The sequence below is a fragment of the Phyllobates terribilis genome, unplaced genomic scaffold (assembly GCF_046119375.1).
Source record: "Phyllobates terribilis strain yellow unplaced genomic scaffold, ASM4611937v1 Scaffold_8__6_contigs__length_399053987, whole genome shotgun sequence".
Lineage (NCBI taxonomy): Eukaryota > Metazoa > Chordata > Amphibia > Anura > Dendrobatidae > Phyllobates > Phyllobates terribilis.
In genome coordinates, this window is record NW_027362768.1 from 313653316 (window position 1) to 313680423 (window position 27108).

The following is a 27108-nucleotide window of genomic DNA, read 5'->3' on the forward strand; positions in this document are numbered from 1 at the left end:
AGGGGACCGGTGGTGCGCCATAAGGCAGGAAGGTGTTTCTTCTGCGGCAGAAAGGGACATTTTATTGGGGGGTGTCCATCCCGTCCCTTGCAGAGTGAAGAGTCGTCGGAAAACTGTTGATCCCAGGTTGTGTGGTGGACGGCAATCTGGGAGTAGGTATTTCGTCCCTAGGTTCGTCTCAGTTTCTCGTACCGGCGGAGGTGGTGGTGGGTACAAGAACTGAGAGGATATCTGTTCTTCTGGATAGTGGGGCCGGGGCTAATCTGGTTGATGCTCGGTTTGCCCGGGTTCAAGGTATGCGGTTGAGTGAGTTGGCTAAACCCATCCCCATATTCTCGATCGATGCCAGGCCTCTCGGGCAGGGAAGTTTTTTGCAAGTTGTGCATGACGTAAAACTTCAAGTGGGGGCAATACATAAAGAACTGTTGTCTTGCTACGTGTTGGAGGGTCTTCCCACTCCTATTGTGTTGGGCCTTCCTTGGTTAGCTAAGCATAACCCGGTTATTAATTGGCAAACCAGGGAGATAAGCCAATGGAGTAAATTCTGTAATAAAAACTGCATGAACACGGTCATTGGTGCGGTTACTCCTTGGGTCTTACCTCCATTTCTGGCGGACTTTGAGGATGTATTCTCGGAGAAAGGGTGTCAGGAACTACCTCCTCATCGCGTGTATGACTGTTCTGTAAAACTGCTCCCTGAGGCCAAGTTACCTAAAGCTAGGTTGTATAACCTTTCTGGTCCTGAGAGGCAGGCCATGAAGGATTATATCTCAGAAAGTCTGGCTAAGGGGCATATTAGACCTTCATCTTCACCGGTGGCTGCGGGGTTCTTCTTTGTTAAGAAGAAAGATGGAGGCCTACGCCCTTGCCTGGATTTCCATGAACTTAATCGGATTACGGTCCGAGATCCGTATCCGCTCCCACTTATTCCCGATCTCTTTAATCAGATCGTGGGCGCCAAATGGTTTTCTAAGTTGGATCTCAGGGGGGCGTACAATCTGATTAGGATGAAGGAGGGGGATGAGTGGAAGACGGCGTTTAACACTCCGGAGGGGCATTATGAGAACCTTGTCATGCCATTCGGTCTGACTAATGCCCCGGCGGTGTTCCAACACTTTGTTAATGACATTTTTCGCCGCTTGGTGGGACAGTTTGTTGTCATATATCTGGATGATATCCTAATTTACTCGCCGGATCTGGTGTCTCATCAGGAGCACGTTAGGCAGGTGTTACAGATCTTGCGGGATAATAAACTGTATGCCAAGTGGGAAAAGTGTGTGTTCGCCGTACAGGAACTCCAGTTTTTAGGCTTCCTGGTTTCAGCGTCCGGTTTTCGTATGGACCCTGGGAAAGTGCGGGCAGTTCTTGAGTGGGATCGGCCAGAGAATCTTAAGGCACTACAACGTTTCCTGGGGTTTGCTAATTATTACCGAAAGTTCATTCGTAATTTCTCGTCCATGGTTAAGCCTCTCACTGACATGACTAAAAAGGGGACGGATTTTTCTAGGTGGTCTGACAAGGCTTGTCAAGCATTCTCCTCTTTGAAAAAATGTTTTGCCTCGGCGCCCATACTCATTCAACCTGATGCGTCTCAGCCATTCATTGTAGAGGTAGACGCTTCCGAGGTAGGGGTGGGAGCAGTATTGTCACAGGGTTCGTCCCCTGGTAAGTGGCATCCGTGCGCCTTTTTCTCTAAAAAATTGTCGTCCGCTGAGAGGAATTACGATGTCGGCAATAGGGAACTCTTGGCCATTAAGTTAGCTTTTGAGGAGTGGCGCCATTTTCTGGAGGGGGCAGTTCATCCGGTCACCGTCATCACCGATCACAAGAACCTGCTATATCTGGAGTCCGCGAAACGTCTGAATCCCAGACAAGCTAGGTGGTCATTGTTTTTTACCAGGTTTAATTTTGTCGTTACATATCGTCCTGGGTCAAAAAATGTAAAGGCGGATGCCTTATCTCGTAGTTTCCCGGGGGCCGGGAATACGGACGACCCGATTCCTATCCTTCAGGAGGGGGTGGTGGTTTCGGCAGTATGCTCTGAGCTGGAGGAGGAGGTATTGGAGGCTCAGGGGGACGCCCCTGTTGGACCTCCAGGGAGATTGTTTGTTCCAGATCAGTTGCGACAAAAGGTGATCGAGGCACACCATAACTCAGTTTTTGCAGGACACCCGGGGAGTAAAGCAACTGTGGATCTCCTCTCGCGTCGGTTTTGGTGGCCTAATTTACATAAGGAGGTGGTAACTTTTGTCACGTCCTGTGGGGTTTGTGCGCGCTCTAAGACCTCACATACCCGTCCGTCTGGGGCCCTCTTACCTTTGAAGATCCCGGAGCGTCCTTGGACTCATCTGTCTATGGACTTTATTACGGACCTCCCTCCGTCTTCGGGTAAAACGGTCATACTCGTTGTAGTGGACAGGTTCAGCAAGATGGCACATTTTATCGCTCTTCCGGCTCTCCCTAATGCTAAAACTCTTGCGCAGGTGTTCATTGGGGAGATTGTGAGGCTTCACGGGGTACCCTCCGAGGTGGTGTCTGATCGGGGGTCTCAGTTTGTGTCTAAGTTCTGGAAGGCGTTTTGTGCACGGCGGGGGATGCAGTTGTCATTCTCATCGGCTTTTCATCCTCAGACCAATGGTCAGACGGAACGTATGAACCAGAGCTTGGAGACATATCTCCGGTGTTTTGTGTCAGAGAACCAGGAGGACTGGGCTTCTTTCTTACCTCTGGCAGAGTTTGCTCTTAATAATAGGCGGAGCGAGTCCACTGGTAAGTCCCCGTTTTTTGGGGCATATGGTTTTCACCCCCAGTTTTGTACTTTCAGTGGGGGGGGCTCTTCGGGGGTTCCTGAGGAGGAACGATTTTCCTCATCACTCGCTTCAGTATGGAGAGGGGTGCTGAAGAATCTGAATACTATGGGGAACCGATACAAACGTATGGCTGATAGGAGGAGAGTGTCTGGTCCGGACCTAAGTGTGAACGATCGGGTATGGTTGTCTACCAGGAATATAAAACTTAAGGTTCCCTCCTGGAAACTGGGTCCCAGGTTCATCGGGCCGTACAGAATCAGTTCTATTATTAATCCGGTGGCATTCCGTCTTGACCTCCCCCCTACGTTTAAAATTCACAACGTGTTTCACAGATCATTGCTTAAGAGGTATGTGGCGCCGGTGGTACCGTCACCTTTACCTCCCCCTCCAGTGGTTGTCAATGGTAACTTGGAGTTCCAGGTATCGAGGGTCATTGATTCACGCTTTAATCGCCGGTCCCTTCAGTACCTGGTTCATTGGAAGGGGTATGGTCCTGAGGAGAGGATGTGGGTTCCTGCATCGGATATTAACGCAGACCGATTAGTTCGGGCCTTCCACACGACTCACCCGGATAAACCTGGCCCTGAGGGTCCGGAGGCCCCTCGTAGAAGGGGGGGTACTGTCACGGGTGTGTTGCCACGAAGATCGTCACGAGTACACAGCCTGACTTCTCGCAGCTGACTTGTTGGTGCTTTGTGTTTCTCGGCAGTGAGGGAGTTAATTCTCTCTCTCTCTCTCTGGGCTAGATGAGGTCCAGCCTCGCCCAGCTGCAATCAATACTTCTGTAGTGAGACTCCTTCATATACCTGCTGGTCTGTTTGGGAGGTGTCGGTGAAAGCATTTCATTCAGACTGACAGAGCGGATCGTGGTGTTTGGAGTTGCTGAGATAAGTGTATTTGGAAGTGTTTTTTCCCTTTCCTCGCTTTATCATTTATCTCCTTTCCCGTTGGTTTTCCCTCTGTTGTAGTTGAGAAGTTGTTTGTATGCAAGGTGGTTTTGGTTTTTCCCTTGTACTGTCTCGTTCGTCTAAATACTGTGTTTGGGCATATTATTTCTTGTTCCCTTTGGTTGTGATCGGGGTCCTTCTCAGGACTAGATTACTGAGGTGCAGGGATCTTCAGGAGGTAGGGGTTACGCTGGCGGCCTGGACCTCTGTACCTTTAACAGTACCTCCAGGTTGAGGGATTAGTCAGGGCCCCAGCTTAGGGTCAGCTTAGGCCCCCTACCTCCAGTATACAGAGACAGCGTGACACACCTGTCCATAGGACATTCTCTCAGAAGCTTTGTGGCTCGTCAACATGCAGTTTGGCAAATTCCAGTCTGGCTTTTTTATGATTTTTTTTCAACAATGGTGTTCTCCTTGGTCGTCTCCCATGAAGTCCACTTTGGATCAAACAACGACGGATGGTGTGATCTGACACTGATGTTCCTTGAGCTTGAAGTTCACCTTTAATCTCTTTAGAAATTATCCTGGGCTCTTTTGTTACCATTCATATTATCCGTCTCTTTGATTTGTCATCAATTTTCCTCCTGCGGCCACGTCCAGGGAGCTTGGCTACAGTCCCATGGATCTTAAATTTCTGAATAATATGTGCAACTGTAGTCACAGGAACATCAAGCTGCTTAGATATGGTCTTATAACCTTTACCTTTAACATGTTTGTCTATAATTTTCTTTCTAATCTCCTGAGACAACTCTTCCCTTTGCTTCCTCTGGTCCATGTTGAGTGTGGTACACACCATATCACCAAACAGCACAGTGAGTATCTGTAACCCTATATACCAGCCCACTGACTGATCACAAGAAACCTGTGATGCTAATTAGTGGACACAACTTGATTTAACATGTCCCCTTTGTCACATTATTTTCAGGGGTACCATCATTTCTGTCCAGGCCTATTTCATGAGTTAAATTTTTTTTTAAATTCTGTGGAAGCAGGGTTGAAAAGTAATGTCTGACTTTCATTTGTTCATTTTCTGAGTGCAGTACGATGTTTCACACGTACCCATAGACTTGTATGGATGTGTGTGATCCGATTCTCACCGCCATTGTTTTCGTATGCCGAATCGGATGTGCACTGCCCCATAGTGTTACATTGGCCAAGTACAATCCTATTTTTTTATCGTATTGCACTTGGCCGATTTATTCGCTCCTGTGAGCGATCCCTTGTAATTTTTATAGATCATACTTTTGTGGACACGTTGATACCAAATGTGATTTTATTTTTTTGAACAGTTCTTTATTGTTCACTAGGCTAAAGGTTGGAGTGATTCCAATTTTTATCTGATGATGCTTCGTTTGAGCATCCCTGTAGGCAATGGGATTCTCAAATGAAGCGTCATCAAAAGGAAGCAGAAATAGAGAAAAGCTGTTAGATAATGTAGTTAAAGCACCACTCCTGCAGTTTTTTTTATTTCACCGCTGGAATGGCGCTTTAAACCTCACTCCCTTGCCAGTGAATGGGTCTGCGCACATGTCAGTGTGTTTCCACGAACCGTGTTTCCATGGGCAAAATACGCTGACATGTCCGTATTTTACCCGCTGCACGGACCTCAAAACGTCCCTCACTGATGACACGCAGATGATATCCGTGTGTTATCAGTGTGACACATACCGTCACCTGGGAATCTGTGTACAGTTATCGCTGTTCCCAAGCGCCGGGTGCTTAACGCTGCCCTCATCATGTCCCCTGCCGGCGCTGCGATCAGCATGGGCAAGGGACAATGATGAGCGTAGTAGTCTGCTCCCGCTGTGTCCTGGTGTAAAAATAAGAATAAAATAAAAAAAATCCTTATACTCACCTGTCCGAAGATGTCCCCCACTGTAACCCATCTGACCGATCACGCCGGGGAGAATGACTTGCTCCAGTGAGCGGGCCCCGGAGCTGCGCTGAGCTCAGTGAGTGACAGGACTCCGCTCGCTGAGCGTAGCATCGGGGCCCGCTTGCTGGAGACAATGGGGGACAATGGGGGACAATGATGAGGGCATTGTTCAGCACCCGGCGCTTGGGAACAGCACTAACTGTACACTGATCCCAAGCACTGGTATGTGTGATCCTGATGCGGCACACAGCTGCCACACAGGTGCACATGGACACACAGACACGGATATCTCCGGTACTGGTTTTTCCAGTACCAGAAATATCAGGACGTGTGAAACTGGCCTTACACTCTGTGTGTGGTGCACAGATCATAGTTACTCTGTAAGAGCCTGCAACGCGTCTCCAAGCATTTATTCTTAAGAATCAGAATCTTCTCTAGTGCCAGCAGATATCACAGCACTGACTGATGCAGAAATGACGTGTACAAACACTATGAGATACTAGACAGTAACACAGGTCAGCAATAACCAGGAGTGAGGGGCCGGTGCAGGCACTGACACTCTGAGGACATGGCAAAAAGCAGTCTGTACTGCTTCAATAGACGCTAATACAAATGAAAGTCTGTGTACGGCGGTACTTCCAGGGTCAGTAGAGCTTTAATTAGCTCCCTGACCCCACGTGCTGCAGCTGTCACGGCAGCGCGATGAAAAGATCTCATAACACTGCCGACATCAATGCAGGCAGAGCGCCGCGCAAGCTGAACCCTGGAGCAGGTAAGTGCTCACAGAGCCGAAGATGCAGCCTGGGGGGAAGCTATATGGAGAACCTGGGAAGAGGGGAGAAGCTGTATTTAGATCCTGTGGAGGGGGGGGGGGAAGCTGCATGGAGAACCTGGGGAGGGGGGGGGGAGATATATGGAGAACCTGGGGAGTCAGAGAAGCTATATGGAGAACCTGGGGAGAGGAAGAAGCTACAACCCCTGGCAAAAAATATGGAATCACCGGGCTCGGAGGATGTTCATTCAGTTGTTTAATGTTGTTGAAAAAAGCAGATCACAGACATGGCACAAAACTAGTCATTTCAAATGGCAACTTTAGGGCTTTAAGAAACACTAAAAGAAATCAAGATTAAAAATGTGGTACTCAGTAAGGGTAATTTATTTCAGACCAAGCAGAGGGAAAAAATTATGGAATCACCTGAATCAAATTAGATCTGCTCATTAGTCTGCATCTAAAAAGGAGTGATCACACCTTGGAGAGTTGTTGCACCAAGTGGACTGACATGAATCATGGCTCCAACACAAGAGATGTCAATTGAAACAAAGGAGAGGATTATCAAACTCTTAAAAGAAGGTAAATCATCACGCAATGTTGCAAAAAAATGTTGGTGGTCACAGTCAGCTGTGTCTAAAATCTTGACCAAATGCAAACAACATGGGAAGGTTGTTAAAGGCAAACATACTGGTAGACCAAGGAAGACATCAAAGCGTCAAGACCGGAAATTTAAAGCAATATGTCTCCAAAACAGGAAATGCACAGCAAAACAAATGAGGAACGAATGGGAGGAAACTGGAGTTAATGTCTGTGACCGAACTGTAAGAAACCGCCTAAAGGAAATGGGATTTACATACAGAAAAGCTAAACATAAGCCATCATTAACACCTAAACAGAAAAAAACAAGGTTACAATGGGCTAAGGAAAAGCAATCGTGGACTGTGGATGACTGGATGAAAGTCATATTCAGTGATGAATTGCGAATCTGCATTGGACAAGGTGATGATGCTGGAACTTTTGTTTGGTGCCATTCCAATGAGATTTATAAAGATGACTGCATGAATAGAACATGCAAATTTCCTCAGTCATTGATGATATGGGGCTGCATGTCAGGTAAAGGCACTGGGGAGATGGCTGTCATTACATCTTCAATAAATGCCCAAGTTTACATTGATATTTTGGACAGTTTTCTTATCCCATCAATTGAAAGGATGTTTGGGGATGATGACATCACTTTTCGAGATGATAATGCATCCTGCCATAGAGCAAAAACTGTGAAAACATTCCTTGAAAGAAGACACATAAGGTCAATGTCATGGCCTGCAAATAGTCCGGATCTCAATCCAATTGAAAATCTTTGGTGGAAGTTGAAAAAAATGGTCCATGACAAGGCTCCAACCTGCAAAGCTGATCTGGCAACAGCAATCAGAGAAAGTTGGAGCCAGATTGATGAAGAGTACTGTTTGTCACTCATTAAGTCCATGCCTCAGAGACGGTAAGCTGTTATTAAAGTCAGAGGTGGTGCAACAAAATACTAGTAATGTATTAGAGTGTTCTTTTGTGTGTTTGCTTTTCATGATTCCATAATTTTTTCCTCAGAATTGAGTGATTCTATACTTTTTTCCCTCTGCTTGGTCTGAAAAAAATTACCCTTACTGAGTACCACATTTTTAATCTTGATTTCTTTTAGTGTTTTTTAATGCCCTAAAGTTGCCATTTGAAATGACTTTAGTTTTGTGCCATGTCTGTGATCTGCTTTTTTTCAACATTAAACAACTGAATGAACATCCTCCAAGCCCGGTGATTCCATAACTTTTGCCAGGGGTTGTATATGGAGAACCTGGGCATGGGGGAGAAACTATATGGAGAACATGGCGATGGGGGGAAGCTATATAGAGAACCTGGGGATGGGGGGAGCTATATGGAGAACCTGAGGAATGGGGAGAAGTTATATGGAGAACCTGGGGAGGGGGGAAGCTATATGGAGAACCTGGGGAGGGGGGGAGAAGTTATATGGAGAACCTGGGGAGGGAGGAGAAGCTATATGGAGAACCTGGGGATGGGGAGAGATGATATATAGAGAAGCTATATGGAGAACCTGGGGAGGGGGAGAGATGATATATAGAGAAGCTATATGGAGAACCTGGGGAGGGGGAAGCTATATGGAGAACCTGGGGAGGGGGGGGGCGAAGCTATATTGGGAACCTAGGGAGGGGGATAGAAGATATATAGAGAAGCTGTATGGAGGGGAGGGGGAGAATCTATATGGAGAACCTGGGGAGGGGGGAAGCTATATGGAGAACCTGGGGAGGGGGGAAAAGCTATATGGAGAACCTGGAGAGGAGGGAAAAGCTATATGGAGAACCTGATGAGTGGGGAAGAAACTACATGGACATCTGAGGAGGGGGGAATCTATATGGAGAAGCCTGGGGAGGAGGGGGGAATCTTTATGGAGAACCTGGGGAAGGGGGGAGAACCTCTATGGAGAACCTGGGGGGAGCTATATAGAGAACTTGAGAAGTGGGGGGAAGCTGTATTGAGAGCTTGGGGAGGGGGGAGAAGCTGTATGGAGAACCTGGGGAGAGGGAGGAAGCTTTATTGAGATCCTGGGGAGGGGGAGCTGCATGGAGAACCTGGGGAGGTGGGGAGAAGATATATGAAGAACCTGGGGAGGGGGAGAAGCTATATGGAGAACCTGGGGAGAGTAAGAAGCTATATGGAAAACCTGGGCATGGGGGAGAAGCTATATGGAGAACCTGGGGAGGGGGGAAGCTATATGGAGAACCTGGGGAGAGGGGAGACGTTATATGAAGAACCTGGGGAGGGGGAATAAGCTATATGGAGAACCTTGGAAGGGGGAGAAGCTATATGGAGAACCTTGGAAGGGGGAGAAGTTATATGGAGAACCTGGAGAGGGGGGGAAGCTATATGGAGAACCTGGGGAGGGGGAGAAGCTATATGGAGAACCTGGGGAGGGCGGGACCTACATGGAGAACCTGGGGAGGGGGGAGCTATATGGGGAACATAGGGAGGGGGATAGAAGATATATAGAGAAGCTGTATGGAGGACCTGGGGAGGGGGGAGAATCTATATGGAGAACCTGGGGAGGGGGAAAGCTATATGGAGAACCTGGGGAGGGGGGGAAAGCTATATGGAGAACCTGGGGAGCAGGGGAGAAGCTATATGGAGAACCTGGTGAGCGGGAAGAAACTACATGGACAACCTGGGGAGGGGGAACCTATATGGAGAAGCCTGGGGAGGAGGGGGGAAGCTTCATGGAGAACCTAGGGAAGGGGGGGGAAGCTTTATGGAGAACCTGGGGGGAGCTATATTGAGAACTTGAAAAGTGGGGGAAGCTGTATTGAGAGCCTGGGGAGGGGGAGAATCTGTATGGAACCTCGGGAGGGGAGAAGCAGTATGGAGAACCTGGGGAGGGGTTGAAGCCATATGGAAAACCTGGGGAGGGGAAGGAGAAGCTGTATGGAAAACCTGGGGAGGGGGGTAAAATCTATATGGAGAACCTGGGGAGGGGGGAGAAGCTGTATGGAGAACCTGGGGAGAGGGGAGAAGCTGTATTGAGAACCTGGGGAGAAGGGGAGAGCTGCATGGAGAACCTGGGGAGGGGGAGAAGAAGTATGGAGAACCTGGGGAGGGGTTGAAGCCATATGGAAAACCTGGGGAGGGGAAGGAGAAGCTGTATGGAAAACCTGGGGAGGGGGTAAAATCTATATGGAGAACCTGGGGAGGGGGGAGAAGCTGTATGGAGAACCTGGGGAGAGGGGAGAAGCTGTATTGAGAACCTGGGGAGAAGGGGGGAGCTGCATGGAGAACCTGGGGAGGGGGAGAAGATATATGGAGAACCTGGGGAGGGGGAGAAGCTATATGGAGAACCTGGACATGGGGAGAAGCTATATGGAGAACCTGGGAACAGGAAGAAGCTATATGGAGAACCTAGGCATGGGGGAAAAGCTATATGGAGAACCTGGGGAGGGGGAGAAGCTATATGGAGAATCTGGGCAGGGGGGAGCTATATGGAGAACCTGGGGAGGGGGGAAGCTATATGGAGAACCTGGGGAGGGAGCTATATGGAGAACCTAGGGAGGGGGGGAGCTATATGGAGAACCTGGGGAGGGGGAGAACCTATATGGAGTACCTAGGGAGGGGGGAGCGATATGGAGAACCTGGGGAGTGGGGAGAAGCTGTATGGAGAACCTGGGGAGAGGGGAGAAGCTGTATTGAGATCCTGGGGAGTGGGGGGAGCTGCATGGAGAACCTGGGGAGGGGGGAGAAGATATATAGAGAACCCGGGGAGTGGGAGAAGCTATATGGAGAACCTGGACAAGGGGAGAAGCTATATGGAGAACCTGGGGAGAGGAAGAAGCTATATGGAGAACCTGGGCATGGGGGAGAAGCTATATGGAGAACCTCGGGAGGGGGGAAGCTATATGGAGAACCTGGGGAGAGGGGAGAAGTTATATGAAGAACCTGGGGAGGGGGGAGAAGCTATATAGAGAACCTGGGAAGGAGGAGAAGTTATATGGAGAACCTGGAGGGCGGAGAAGCTATATGGAGAACCTGGGGAGGGGGAAAAGTTATATGGAGAACCTGGGCATGGGAGAGAAGCTAGATGGAGTACCTGGGGAGGGGGAAAGCTATATGGAGAACCTGGGGAGGGCGGAGCCTATATGGAGAACCTGGGGAGGGGGAGCTATTTGGAGAACCTCGGGAGGGGAAGAGAAGCTATATGGGGAACCTAGGGAGGGGGATAGAAGATATATAGAGAACCTGTATGGAGGACCTGGGGAGGGGGGAGAATCTATATGGAGGACCTGGAGAGGGGGAAAGCTATATGGAGAACCTGGGGAGGGGGGAAAAACTATATGGAGAACCTAGGGAGGAGGGGAGAAGCTATATGGAGAACCTGGTTAGCGGGGCAGAAACTACATGGACAACTTGGGGAGGCGGGAAGCTATATGGAGAAGCCTTGGGAGGAGAGGGAAGCTTTATGGAGAACCTTGGGAAGGGGGAGAGAAGCTTTATGGAGAACCTGGGGGGACCTGTATGGAGAACTTGAGAAGTGGAGGGAAGCTGTATTGAGAGCCTGGGGAGGGGGGAGAAGCTGTATGGAACCTGGGGAGGTGGGGAGAAGCTGTATGGAGAACCTGGAGAGGGTTTAAAGCCATATGGAAAACCTGGGAGGGGAAGGAGAATCTGTATGGAAACCTGGGGAGGGGGGGAGAAGCTATATGGAGAACCTGGGTAGGGGAAAAAAGCTGTATGGGGAACCCGGGGAGAGAGTAGAAACTGTATTGAGATCCTGGGGAGGGTGGGGGAGCTGCATGGAGAACCTGGGGAGGGGGGGATATATGGAGAACCTGGGGAGGGGGAGAAGCTTTATGAAGAACCTGGACATGGGGAGAAGCTATATGGAGAACCTGGACATGGGAAAAAGCTATATGAAGAGAACCTGGGCATGGGGGAAAAGCTATATGGAGAACCTGGGGAGGGGGAGAAGCTATATGGAGAACCTGGGGAGGGGGGAGCTATATGGAGAACATGGGGAGGGGGGAAGCTATATGGAGAACCTGGGGAGGGGGGAAACTATATGGAGAACCTGGGGAGGGGGGGAACATATATGGAGAACCTAGGGAGGGGGGGAGCTATATGGAGTAACTTGGGGAGGAGGGAAGCTATATGGAAAACCTGGGAAGGGGGGAGCTATATGGAGAACCTAGGAAGGGGGGAAGCTATATTGAGAACATGGGGAGGGGGGTAAGCTATATGGAGAACCTGAGGAATGGGGAGAAGCTGTATGGAGACCATGGGAAGTGGGAAGCTATATGGAGAACCTGGAGGGGGGGGAGTGATATGGAGAATCTGGGGAGGGGGGAGAAGCTATATCGAGAACCTGGGGATGGGGTAGAAGCTATATGGTCTACCTGGAGAGGGGGGTAGTTATATGGAGAACCTGGGGAAGGGGAAACTATATGGAGAACCTGGGGAGGGTGATCAAGACTATATGGGGAACGTAGGGAGGGGGATAGAAGATATATAGAGAAGCTGTATGGAGGACCTGGGGAGGGGGAGAATCTATATGGAGAACGTGGGGAGGGGGGGAAGCTATATGGAGAACCTGGGGAGGAGGGGAGAAGCTATATTGAGAACCTGGTGAGCTGGGAAGAAACTACATAGACAACCTAGAGAGGGGGGAAGCTATATGGAGAAGCCTGGGGAGGAGGGGGGAAGCTTTATGGAGAACCTAGGGAAGGGGGGGAGAAGCTATATGTAGAACCTGGGGAGGAGGGGAAAGCTGTATGGAGAACCTGGGGAGGGGGAGAAGCTATATGGAGAACCTGGGAAGTGGGGAGCTATATGGAGAACCTGGGGAGGGGGGAAGCTATATGGAGAACCTGGGGAGGGAGCTATATGGAGAACATGGGGAGGGGGGGAAGCTATATGGAGAACCTGGGGAGGGGGGGAAGCTATATAGAGAACCTAGGTATCGGGTTCTATATGGAGAATCTGGGGAGAAGCTATATGGAGTACCTGGTGAGCGGAGGGGACATATATGGAGAACCTAGGGAGGGGGGGAGCTATATGGAGTAACTGGAGAGGACGGAAGCTATATGGAGAACCTGGGGAGGAGAGAAACTATATGGAAAACCTGGGGAGGGGGGAGCTATATGGAGAACCTGGGAAGGGGGGAAGCTATATGGAGAACATGGGGAGGGGGGTAAGCTATATGGAGAACCTGTGGATGGGGCGAGCTATATGGAGAACCTGAGGAATGGGGAGAAGCTGTATGGAGACCCTGGGGAGTGGGAAGCTATATGGAGAACCTGGGGAGGGGGGGTTTATGGAGAATCTGGGGAGGGAGGAGAAGCTATATCGAGAACCTGGGGATGGAGGAGAAGCTATATGGTCAACTTGGAGAGGGGGGGTAGCTATATGGAGAACCTGGGGAAGGGGAAGCTATATGGAGAACCTGGGGAGGGGGATAGAAGATTTATAGAGAAGCTGTATGGAGGACCTGGGGAGGGGGGAGAATCTATATGTAGAACCTGGGGAGGGGGGAAAACCTATATGGAGAACCTGGGGAGGAGGGGAGAAGCTATATTGAGAACCTGGTGAGCTGGGAAGAAACTACATAGACAACCTGGGGAGGGGGGAAGCTATATGGAGAAGCCTGGGGAGGGGGAAGCTTTATGGAGAACCTAGGGAAGGGGGGGAGAAGCTTTATGGAGAACCTGGGAGGGAGCTATATGGAGAACTTGAGAAGTGGGGGGAAGCTATATTGAGAGCCTGGAGAGGGGGGGGGAGAAGCTGTATGAACCTTGGGAGGGGGGAGAAGCTGTATGGAGAACCTGGGGAGGGGAAGGAGAAGTGGTTTAGAAAACCTGGGGAGGGTGGGAGAAGCTGTATGGGGAGAGGGGGAGAAGCTATATGGAGAACCTGGGAAGGGGAGGGAGCTGTATGGAGAACCTGGGAAGGGGGGGCTGTATGAAAAACCTGGGGAGGGAAAGCTATATGGAGAGCAAGGGGAGGTGGGAAGAAGCTATATGTAGAACCTGGGAAGGAGGGGAAAGCTGTATGGAGAACCTGGGGAGTGGAGGGAGAAGTTATATTGAGAACCTGGGGAGCAGGAGAAGCTATATGGAGAACCTGGGGATGGGGGAGCTATATGGAGAACCTGGGGAGGGGGGAAGCTATATGGAGAACCTGGGGAGGGAGCTATATGGAGAACCTGGGGAGGGGGGAATCTATATGGAGAACCTGGGGAGGGGGGGAAGCTATATAGAGAACCTAGGGAGGGGGGTCTATATGGAGAACCTGGGGAGAAGTTATATGGAGAATCTGGGGAGGGAGGAGAAGCTATATGTAGAACCTGGGGAGGGGGGAAGCTATATGGAGAACCTGGGCATGGGGGAGAAGCTATATGGAGAACCTCGGGAGAGGAAGAATCTATATGGAGAACCTGGGCATGGGGGAGAAGCTATATGGAGAACCTGGGGAGGGGGGAAGCTATATGGAGAATCTGGGGGGGGAGCTACTGTATATGGAAAACTTGAGAAGTGGGGGAAGCTTAATTGAGAGTCTGGGGAAGGGGGAGAAGCTGTATGGAACCTGGGGAGGGGGAGAACCTGTATGGAGAACCTGGGGAGGGGTTGAAGCCATATGGAAAACCTGGGGAGGGGAAGGAGAAGCTGTATGGAAAACCCAGGGGGGGGGAAGATATAGGAAGAACCTGAGGAGGGGGGAGAAGCTGTATGGAGAACCTGGGGAGAGGGGGGAGAAGCTGTATTGAGATCCTGGGGAGGGGGGGAAGCTGCATGGAGAACCTGGGGAGGGAGGGAGAAGATATATGAAGAACCTGGGGAGGGGGAGAAGCTACATGGAGAACCTGAGCATGGGGGAGAAGCTATATGGAGAACCTGGGGAGAGGAAGAAGCTATATGGAGAACCTGGGCATGGGGAGAAGCTATATGGAGAACTTGGGGAGGAGGGAGAAGCTATATGGAGAACCTGGGGAGGAAGGGAGAAGCTATATGGAGAACCTGATGAGCGGGGAAGAAACTACATAGAGAACCTGGGGAGGGGGGACGCTATGTGGAGAAGCCTGGGGAGGAGGGGGAAGCTTTATGGAGAACCTGGGGAGGGGGGGAGAAGCTGTATGGGGAGAGGGGGAAAGCTATATGGAGAACCTGGGAAGGGGAGGAAGCTGTATGGAGAACCTGGGAAGGAGGGGCTGTATGAAAAACTTGGGGAGGGAAAGCGTATGGAGAACATGGGGAGGTGGGGAGAAGCTATTTGGAGAAACTGGGGAGGGGGGGAAAGCTGTATGGAGAAGCTGGGGAGGGGAGGGAGAAGCTATATGGAGAACCTGGGGAGGGGGAGTAGCTATATGGAGAACCTGGGGAGGGGGGAGCTATATAAAGAACCTGGGGAGGGGGGAATCTATATGGAGAACCTGGGGAGGGGGGAGCTATATGGAGAACCTGGGGAGGGGGGAAGCTATATGGAGAACCTGGGGAGGGAGCTATATGGAGAACCTGTGGAGGGGGGAAGCTATATGGAGAACCTGGGGAGGGGGGAAGCTATATAGAGAACCTAGGGAGGGGGGTCTATATGGAGAACCTGGGGAGAAGTTATATGGAGAATCTGGGGAGGGAGGAGAAGCTATATGGAGAACCTGGGGAGGGGGGAAGCTATATGGAGAACCTGGGCATGGGGGAGAAGCTATATGGAGACCCTCGGGAGAGGAAGAATCTATATGGAGAACCTGGGCATGGGGGAGAAGCTATATGGAGAACCTGGGGAGGGGGGAAGCTATATGGAGAATCTGGGGGGGAGCTACTGTATATGGAAAACTTGAGAAGTGGGGGGAAGCTTAATTGAGAGTCTGGGGAAGGGGGAGAAGCTGTATGGAACCTGGGGAGGGGGGAGAACCTGTATGGAGAACCTGGGGAGGGGTTGAAGCCATATGGAAAACCTGGGGAGGGGAAGGAGAAGCTGTATGGAAAACCCGGGGGGGGGGAGTTATAGGAAGAACCTGAGGAGGGGGGAGAAGCTGTATGGAGAACCTGGGGAGAGGGGGGAGAAGCTGTATTGAGATCCTGGGGAGGGGGGGAAGCTGCATGGAGAACCTGGGGAGGGGGGGAGAAGATATATGAAGAACCTGGGGAGGGGGGAAGCTATATGGAGAACCTGGGCATGGGGGAGAAGCTTTATGGAGACCCTCGGGAGAGGAAGAATCTATATGGAGAACCTTGGCATGGGGGAGAAGCTATATGGAGAACCTGGGGAGGGGGGAAGCTATATGGAGAATCTGGGGGGGAGCTACTGTATATGGAAAACTTGAGAAGTGGGGGGAAGCTTAATTGAGAGTCTGGGGAAGGGGGAGAAGCTGTATGGAACCTGGGGAGGGGGGAGAACCTGTATGGAGAACCTGGGGAGGGGTTGAAGCCATATGGAAAACCTGGGGAGGGGAAGGAGAAGCTGTATGGAAAACCCGGGGGGGGGAGTTATAGGAAGAACCTGAGGAGGGGGGAGAAGCTGTATGGAGAACCTGGGGAGAGGGGGGAGAAGCTGTATTGAGATCCTGGGGAGGGGGGGAAGCTGCATGGAGAACCTGGAGAGGGGGGGAGAAGATATATGAAGAACCTGGGGAGGGGGAGAAGCTACATGGAGAACCTGAGCATGGGGGAGAAGCTATATGGAGAACCTGGGGAGAGGAAGAAGCTATATGGAGAACCTGGGCATGGGGAGAAGCTATATGGAGAACTTGGGGAGGGGGGAGAAGCTATATGGAGAACCTGGGGAGGAAGGGAGAAGCTATATGGAGAACCCAATGAGCGGGGAAGAAACTACATAGAGAACCTGGGGAGGGGGGACGCTATGTGGAGAAGCCTGGGGAGGAGGGGGAAGCTTTATGGAGAACCTGGGGAAGGGGGGAGAAGCTTTATGGCACCTGGGGAGGGGGGGAGAAGCTGTATGGGGAGAGGGGGAGAAGCTATATGGAGAACCTGGGAAGGGGAGGAAGCTGTATGGAGAACCTGGGAAGGAGGGGCTGTATAAAAAACTTGGGGAGGGAAAGCGTATGGAGAACATGGGGAGGTGGGGAGAAGCTATTTGGAGAAACTGGGGAGGGGGGGAAAGCTGTATGGAGAAGCTGGGGAGGGGAGGGAGAAGCTATATGGAGAACCTGGGGAGGGGGAGTAGCTATATGGTGAACCTGGGGAGGGGGGAGCTATATAGAGAACCTGAGGAGGGGGGAATCTATATGGAGAACCTGGGGAGGGAGTTTTATGGAGAACCTGGGGAGGGGGAAAGCTATATGGAGAACTTAGGGAGGATGGGAAGCTATATGGAGAACCTAGGGAGGGGGGAGGCTGTATGGAGAACCTGGTGAGTGGGGGGAAGCTATATGGAGAACCTGGGGAGGGGGGAAGCTATATGGAGAACCTGGGGATGGGGGAGAAGCTCTATGAACAACCTGGAGAGGGGGGTAGCTTTATGGAGAACCTGGGGACGGGGAGAGATGCTATATGGGGAACCTAGGGAGGGGGATAGAAGATATATAGAGCAGCTGTATGGAGGACCTGGGGAGGGGGAAGAATCTATATGGAGAAACTGGGGGGGGGGAGTTATATGGAGAACCTGGGGAGGTAGGGAGAAGCTATGTTAAAGCCATTCCCTTGTTATAATTCACAGAGGTCCTTTGGTTAAAGTAAGTGCTGTCTCAAAAAACTAGCGCTCCGAGTGTCATTGTGAACACGCACACAATGAGCCTACAGGCGCGTTCTGATGACTGATTGCTGCCTGCTTTTGGCTGAGGAGGAAGGGCGTTGAAGTGAGCAGAGAGCACATCACAACGCCTTATCCCCCTCCTCACTGAAGTTGCTCGCTCACTGCTTCCAAGGGAATAACTTGAGAATCTGCTTAGAATTGTATTTGAGACTGACACTACAATTGATTGCTGTACTAAACTTGGCAATGTATACATGTACTGATGGAGGTTCTGATGTTTTACTGCACTGACGGAGGTTCTGATGATATATTACTGTACTGACTGGTCCTGGTGATGTATTACTGCACCGATGGAGGTTCTGGTGATGTTTTACTGCACTGGTGGAGGTTCTGGTGATGTTTTACTGCACTGACAGAGGTTCTGGTGATGTATTACTGCACTGACGAAGGTTATGGTGATGCTTTACTGCACTGATGGAGGTTCTGGTGATGTTTTACTGCACTGGCAGAGGTTCTGGTGATGTTTTTCTGCACTGGCGGAGGTTCTGGTGATGTTTTACTGCATTAGCAGAGATTCTGGTGATGTTTTACTGCACTGACGGAGGTTCTGGTGATGTATTACTGTACTGACTCATTCTGGTGATGTATTACTATACTGACAGTGGTTCTGGTGATGTTTTACTGTACTGACGGTGGTTCTGGTGATGTAGTCATGTAAATGTTGTAATCATTAATTTGTAAGACTTGATGCTAAAACATAAGGTTAGTGCATGTTGGACTAAAAATACAACTGTCTGAATGTCTGTCAGCAGAACAAGAAATTGACTAAAGCCCCCATACAGTCATGGCCAAAAGTATTGAGAATGAGACAAATAGTAATTTTTCCAAAGTTTACTGCTTCATTTTTTGCAATGGCAATTTGCATATTCTCCTGAATGTCAAAGAGTGATCAGCTTAACAGCAATTACTGTACTTGCAAAGTAAATATTTGCCCAGAATATGAACTTTAACCCCCAAAACAGATTTCAACATCATTGCAGTCCTGCCTTAAAAGGAGCAGCTAACACCGTTTTAGTGGTTGATCCATTAACACAGGTGTGGGTATTGATGAGGACAGGGCTGGCGATCAATCATGATTAAGTAAGAATGATATCACTGGACACTTTAAAAGGAGGCTGGTTCTTGGTATCATTGTTTCTCTTCAGTTAACCATGGTTATCTCTAAAGAAACACGTGCAGCCATCATTGCACTGCACAAAAATGGCCTAACAGGGAAGAGTATCGCAGCTACAAAGATTGCACCTCAGTCAACAATCTATCGCATCATCAAGAACTTCAAGGAGAGAGCTTCCATTGTTGTCAAAAAGGCTCCAGGGCTCCCAAGAAAGACCAGCAAGCGCCAGGACCATATCTTAAAACTGTTTCAGCTGCGGGATCGGACTACCATCAGTGCCGAGCTTGCTTAGGAAAGGCAGCAGGCTGGTGTGAGTGCTTCTGCACGCACTGTGAGGCGGAGACTCTTTGAGCAAGGGCTGGTTTCAAGGAGGGCAGCAAAGAAGCCACTTCTCTCCAGAAAAAACATCAGGGACCGACTGATATTCTGCAAAAGGTACAGGGAGTGGACTGCTGAGGGCTGGGGCAAAGTCATTTTCTCTGATGAATCCCCTTTTCGATTGTTTGGGACATCTGGAAAACAGCTTATTCGGAGAAGAAGAGGTGAGCGCTACCACCAGTCTTGTCTCATGCCAACTGTAAAGCATCCTGAAACCATTCATGTGTGGGGTTGCTTCTCAGCCAAGGGAATTGGCTCACTCACAGTCTTGCCTAAAAACACAGCCATGAATAAAGAATGGTACCAGAATGTCCTCCAAGAGCAACTTCTCCCAACCGTCCAAGAGCAGTTTGGCACCCAAAAATGCCTTTTCCAGCATGATGGAGCACCTTGCCATAAAGTAAAGGTGATAACAAAATGGCTCATGTAACAAAACATAGAGATTTTGGGTCCATGGCCTGGAAACTCCCCAGATCTTAATCCCATTGAGAACTTGTGGTCAATCATCAAGAGACAGGTGGACAAACAAAAACCAACAAATTCTGGCAAAATGCAAGCATTGATTATGCAAGAATGGACTGCTATCAGTCAGGATTTGGTCCAAAAGTTGATTGAGAGCATGCCAGGGAGAATTACAGAGGTCTTGAAGAAGAAGGGGCAACACTGCAAATATTGACTTGCTGCATTAACTCATTCTGTCAATATAACCTATTGGTACTCATAATATGATTGCAATTATATTTCTGTATGTGATATAAACATCAGACAAACACTAATAAAAACCAGAGGCCAGCAGATCATGTGAAAATATAATTTTGGTGTCATTCTCAAAACTTTTGGCCATGACTGTACACTATAGACATCTGTCCGATCATTCGGTTGGCAGCTATCTTGCCCCTGCTCTCCCATATACAGGATCATTCACTCTGCCGAGCATTCTCGTGTTCTCTATGAGAGCCGCTGTTAGACATCTCTGGCAGCAGCTTATCACTTAGAGAAGGAAAGGATCTACAGTCCTGAGGAGACAATTTGCATATTCTCACTGCATTTTGGGATAAGTGAAGAGTCTCCGCGAGCTCAAAGAACACTGAATTTTGGCCGTTGGAGCTGAAAGGAGAACATCGGTGAACCAGGGAAGGAGTCCTGAGGAGACAATTTGCATGTTCTCACTGCATTTTGGGATAAGTGAAGAGTCTCTGCGAACTCAGAGAACACTGGATTTTGGCCGTTGGAGCTGAAAGGAGGACATTGGTGAACCAGGGGAGGAGTCCTGAGGAGACAATTTGCATATTCTCACTGCATTTTGGGATAAGTGAAGAGTCTCCGCGAGCTCAGAGAACACTGGATTTTGGCCATTGGAGCTGAAAGGAGGACATCGATGAACCAGGGGAGGAGTCCTGAGCAGACAATTTGCATATTCTCACTGCATTTTGGGATAAGTGAAGAGTCTCCGCGAGCTCAAAGAACACTGGATTTTGGCCGTTGGAGCTGAAAGGAGGACATCGGTGAACCAGGGGAGGAGTCCTGAGGAGACAATTTGCATATTCTCACTGCATTTTGGGGTAAGTGAAGAGTCTCCGCGAGCTCAAAGATCACTGGATTTTGGCCGTTGGAGCTGAAAGGAGGACATCGGTGTACCAGGGGAGGAGTCCTGAGGAGACAATTTGCATATTCTCACTGCATTTTGGGATAAGTGAAGAGTCTCCGTGAGCTCAAAGAACACTGGATTTTGGCCGTTGGAGCTGAAAGGAGGACATCGGTGAACCAGGGGAGGAGTCCTGAGGAGACAATTTGCATATTCTCAATGCATTTTGGTGCGTGAATTTTAGAACGTTTTTCACTGTTTTCATAACATATCAACAATAAGAACATGGAAGAGCCAGGAGCCATTTGGTGAGCTGCATATTCTGCTACATGTTCACCGACTTGCCAGTGGCAAAGCCAAACTTCACATGCCAGAAATGCAAGCTTGTGTCCCTGTTGGAGGAAAAGTTGCGAAATCTAGAAGAGAGGTTAACTACCTTGAAAATCATTAAGGAAGGTGAAGAGTTCTTAGACAGAGCAGAATTATCTCTTCATGATACAGAAAGAGAAGAAATTCGAACTGTGCCTGACGAAACAGAGGAATGGAAGCATGTGACCCCGAGAAGCAGGAGGATCGAGAGGCAGTCAGCACCTATACTGCTCAGGAACCAGTACCAGGATCTCACGCAGGTGAACCGTGAAGAAATACAGCAAGATAAGACTTTGCCCACAATGAATAACCTTGTAAGCCCTCAGAATCCTCCTGGATGGAGAAAGAAATATGTTGTGAAGAAAAAACGGAGAGTGGTGGTCATGGGGGATTCCCTGTTGAAAGGAACAGAGGCCGCTATCTGCAGACCAGACATAACCTCAAGAGAAATGTGCTGTCTTCCAGGAGCAAAAATTAAAGATGTGTCTGACAGGATATCAAGACTCTTCAGACCTACAGATCACTATCCATTCCTGCTAATACATGTGGGGACAAATGACACCGCAAGAAAGGACCTGGAAACCATCTGCAGTGACCTTGAAGACTTAGGCAAGAAAGTGAAAGAATTGGGAGCGCAGGTGGTCTTCTCATCCATCCTCCCAGTGGATGGCCATGGAACAATGAGGTGGAATAAGATTCTACAGGTGAACAACTGGCTACGTCGATGGTGCCCTCAACAAGGATTTGGATTTCTGGATCCCGGAATAAATTACCTATATGATGGACTATTTGCTAGAGATGGGGAGCACCTTACAAAGACAGGAAAACATGTATTTGGAAGTCGCCTTGCTACACTCATCAGGAGAGCTTTAAACTAGAACAATGTGGGAAGGGAAGCAAAAGGCCAGAAAAAGCTATACAGCTGACAAATACTATTGAGATCTCTGCTATTGGAAGTGGAAAGAAAGAACAAAGACAAAAAAATCTAAATAATAAAAATATGGGAGGAAGAGAAACCAATCACAAACTAAAATGTTTTTATACAAATGCACAAAGCATGGGCAACAAACAAGGAGAATTGGAACTACTAACGCAGGAAAAGGAATATGATGTCATTGGAATCACTGAAACTTGGTGGGACGATACACATGATTGGAATACAAGGCTAAAAGGATACAACTCATAGGCGGATTATAATGAGGGCAATCCGGGCGTCCGCCTGGGGCCCCGAGCCTCCAGAGGGCCCGCGGCTCCGGGCGGGGTGTCTATGGCCGGATTGCCCTCATTATATGTGCGGGCCGCCGAGGCACATACCGGCAGCAGTGGCGGGAGGGGGGCCCCGGACCGCTCCCCCAGCAGCGGCGCACGGCCGCTACTTCTTCATCGGCCGGGCCAGCACTGCAGCAGTTAACTTCCCTGTGCTGGCCCGGCCACATCACTGCTAGGAGACACGGCCCTGTGCGCGGCCGTGTCTCCTAGCTGTGACGTTACGCAGTGCGCGCCCGGCCTGCACTGCTGCACCGAAGAGCCTGAGGACTGGAGCCGAGCCGGGGGATGGTGAATGTGTGTGTAGGCAGATATCATTGTGTGATGTCTGTTTATATGTATTTTTGTGTTTCTAATGTGTTTATGCGTGTATGTATATCTGTATATGTTTGTGTGTGTACGTGACTGCGTGCAGCCTCCTGCTGAGTATAGATGGCGCCGTGCGGCCTCCTGCTGTCTCTGGAGGGGGAGGGGGGCGCCGTGCGGCCTCCCACTGTGTATAGATGGCGCCGTGCGGCCTCCTGCTGTGTATAGATGGCGCCGTGCGGCCCCCTGCTGTGTATAGATGGCGCCGTGCGGCCCCCTGCTGTGTATAGATGGCGCCGTGCGGCCCCCTGCTGTGTATAGATGGTGCCGTGCGGCCTCCTGCTGTGTATAGATGGCGCCGTGCGGCCTCCTGCTGTGTATAGATGGTGCCGTGTGGCCTCCTGCTGTGTATAGATGGCGCCGTGCGGCCCCCTGCTGTGTATAGATGGCGCCGTGCGGCCCCCTGCTGTGTATAGATGGCGCCGTGCGACCCCCTGCTGTGTATAGATGGCGCCGTGCGGCCCCCTGCTGTGTATAGATGGCGCCGTGCGGCCCCCTGCTGTGTATAGATGGCGCCGTGCGGCCTCCTGCTGTGTATAGATGGCGCCGTGTGGCCTCCTGCTGTGTATAGATGGCGCCGTGCGGCCTCCTGCTGTGTATAGATGGCGCTGTGCGGCCTCCTGCTGTCTCTGGGGGGGGCGCCGTGTGGCCTCCTGCTGTGTATAGATGGCGCCATGCGGCCTCCTGCTGTGTATAGATGGCGCCGTGCGGCCTCCTGCTGTGTATAGATGGCGCCGTGTGGCCTCCCGCTGTGTATAGATGGCTACGTGCGGCCTCCCGCAGTGCATAGATGGCACCGTGCTGCCTCCCGCGGATTTTTTTTGAGCGTTTCTGCATCTCCCTCGCAGAAAAAATGCATGCGGATTTTAGAGGCGGATTGTACATGCGCATTTTACATGCAGATTGTACATTTGTTCTTTGTTCATTTCTGCATGCGGGTTGACAAGCGCTTTCCAAGCGATTTTAGCATCACTTGGAAAGTGCTTGACAACTTGGTTACACTATATAAATCCATGCAACCAGCATGGATTTATATAGTGTGACCTTAAAAGAATGGTAAAAAATAAAAAATATATACTTACCTTCTGATGGCCTGCCGACGTCAGCTGTCTCATGACCCTTCACATGACTAAATGACGTCACAGCTGGTCCTTTTCAGACCATTGGGAGCTGCCGGCAAGCCAGGACGCATCGGATAAAGACACCAGGGGCCATCAGAAGGTAAGTATAATATTTATTTTTTATTTTATTCTATTTTTACAGGTTCTATGGTACCCGGGTCCGGAGGAGAGTCTCCTGTCCTCCACACCCGGGTACCATCCGCACATTGAAACGCATTGATTACGCATCTACAGATGCAGTGATGCGGATTCCATGTGTTCTAATGCAAGTCAATGGCGGCGAAAACGCCGCGCTTCCGCAAAATAATTGGTAATGCTGCGGATTTTTCCGCAATGATAATCCACAGCGGAAATTTCCGCAGCATGTGCCCAGCACATGCGGATTATCATTGGGGAACATGGCAGACCTTTTACCAAGCGTTTTCTAAGCATTTCTGCAGCGGAATAGACGCTGCGGAAACGCTTAAAAAACGCATAGTGGGCATACAGCCTAAAAAATATATATAATTAATATTGTGCCAAATTAATTTCACGTGAACTATCACATGATCTATCATCAGGTGTGTGTGTGTGGGGGGGGCCCGCGCCTTCTAAACTGCCCGGGGCCCTTGCTACTCTTAATCCACCCCTGATACAACTTATTTGCAAGAAACAGACTTGATAAACGAGGAAGAGGTGTCGCCTTGTATGTTAGAAAAGCGTATATCAGCACAGAGATTGAAGCAGAGACTGGGAGTTTCTGTGGAAACTGGGTAAGAATACAAGGAGAGAACAACGGAAAGGACACCATTGTAGACATTTACTACAGGCCACCTGGGCAAACTGAAGATATGGATGTACTCTTTATGTATCAAATGACCAAGTTCTCCAAAAAATATGACATAGTGGTCATGGGAGATTTCAACTATCCAGACATTTGTTGGGAATCTCTCTCAAGTAAAGCTAACAGGTCAAGCAAATTCTTATCCTCTCTTGCTGACAACTTTATCTTCCAAAATGTAGGGGAGAAAACAAGGGGATCTGCTACTTTGGATCTAATCCTTATAAACAGGGAGGAAATGGTTGAGGAGGTAAAAGTGGCTGGAACCCTAGGAGGCAGCGATCATGCTATTACAGAATTTTGGATAACTAGAGGAGGAAGACATGTGAAGACTCAAACTTCAAGGTTAGATTTCAGAAAGGCAGATTTTAAGCGACTCAGAAAGAGAATAGGAGGGATCCAATGGCTGGATGTCCTTAAGGACAAAAATGTCCAGGAAGGATGGGAAATTTTTAAAAATGAGATTCTCAAAGCACAATCGTTAACAATCCCGAAAAGTAGGAAGAATGGGAAGCATTTAAGGAAACCAGGATGGATGAACACAGAACTTAAACACGTGAAGTCATTATCGGACTTTACTCTCCTCTTTGGTCAGATCTCATCTGGAATACTGCGCCCAGTTTTGGGCACCACATTTTAAAAAAGACATTGACAAACTGGAGCCAGTTCAGAGAAGAGCGACCAGGCCGCAACCAATCAGCAGAGCGGTGTTTAAATTTGGCGTCAATATCGCTGATTGGTCGCGAACCATGTTAGTGAGGACCGGGGAGCGGCGCTGCCTGTGTGGGTACTTCCGCTGCGAGCAGCCGGGAGATGACTGGCTAGCTGCGGTCATCTCCCGGCTGCATCGCTGCTGACCTCCATGCGGCTACCGTTGGGAGATCAATGGCTAGGGCCGCTGATCTCCCGACGGCAAGTGTGAAGGGAGGACCGGGGAGCGGCGCCACCTAGGCCGCCGGTTGGGGTACTTCTGCTGCGAGCAGCCGGTCATCTCCCGGCTGCATTGCCGCTGACCTCCGTGCGGCAGATGAGCCGCTAACGGCCGCCATCTTGTTCTGAAATCCCGCGTCGCTGATTGGCTGCGGCCGGACCAATCAGCGACGTGGGATTTCCTGGACGGACAGGCAGACGGGATAAGCCGATTATATAGTAGATGGAGTTAAACAACAGGAAGGAAAAGAAAAGGAAACATATGGGGAAACAAGGAAAAATAAGGGAAAATCGGAGAATGAACCATCGCAAAGCAGTAACAGTTATTCTATCTCTGATACAGGTACCAAGAGAGATTAAGATCCAGGGTAAGACAATAGAATTATCTTTTCTTACACAGCATCTCACCTTTTTGATAGTTTCATTATCACACATTATGTAAGCTAGTTATGTTCCTACCCAGGGCTGCCACTAGGAATTTCAGGGCCCCATGCTGTCAAAATTTTTGGACCCCTTGACACTCCGCCCAGGCTTCCCCCCAGCTCTGCCTCCACCCCTCAGTCTTTCCACAGTCCCACTGCCCACTCTTGGAAAAACTCGACTTCTGCACCACGTCCTCACCAATCACACATTAACTGCTCCCATCGAATTACATCACATACATAGCTTTCAGCTTTTGTTTTGACCAAAAGATTTTTTAAGCCTGCCACCACGACAAGGTAGACTCTTTTGGCAGGGCCCTACTCTACTCTAACCTATTTAACATTTCTTAAAATATCTCTTTTTAGCTATATTTTAATTTATATTTCTTTAAGGGAATGTGGCATACATTTTTTTAAGCTAATTGAAGCCAGATTGTGATAATTATTTTATAATCTGTATTTCTGATTGTAGATTATTGTATTCTATTTCCTGTACATTTATGGAAGCTGCTCTCTTGCCTGTTTTGAGATATGGACATTGGACATATGCATGAATATATATCACAAGACATTAAGTGCCTTTTAATCATCTCACAAACACATTGGTTAACAATAACCCGAGAGTGGTCCATGCCCTTAACATAAAAGCTTCGTAACACATTCACACTTAACATTTGGCTAATTAAGTCTATTTATCATAAGAGTCATTTAGTTAAATCCTTTGGTCAATTATGTAAGGTACAAAATTATCATCTAACTGCAGTGTTATTATGCACCTATCGTGCGGTGGCCCTGAACTGTTGCCCTTGGGGCCCGGTGAGAAGAAGCAAAGAGGGAATGGGCACAGGATGACAGCGTTTACGGACCCTCCCTTTGTGCTTTTGCTCACTGGGCCCCATACACTAGTAAGGGCAGTAATGCCTTGATGGCGGCCCTATTCCTGCCTATCGTGAAATGACACTTGTAGACAGCCCATTCTACATGAAGTATGTGTGGCACCCCAGGAGTCCAGTTGCCACATTGGC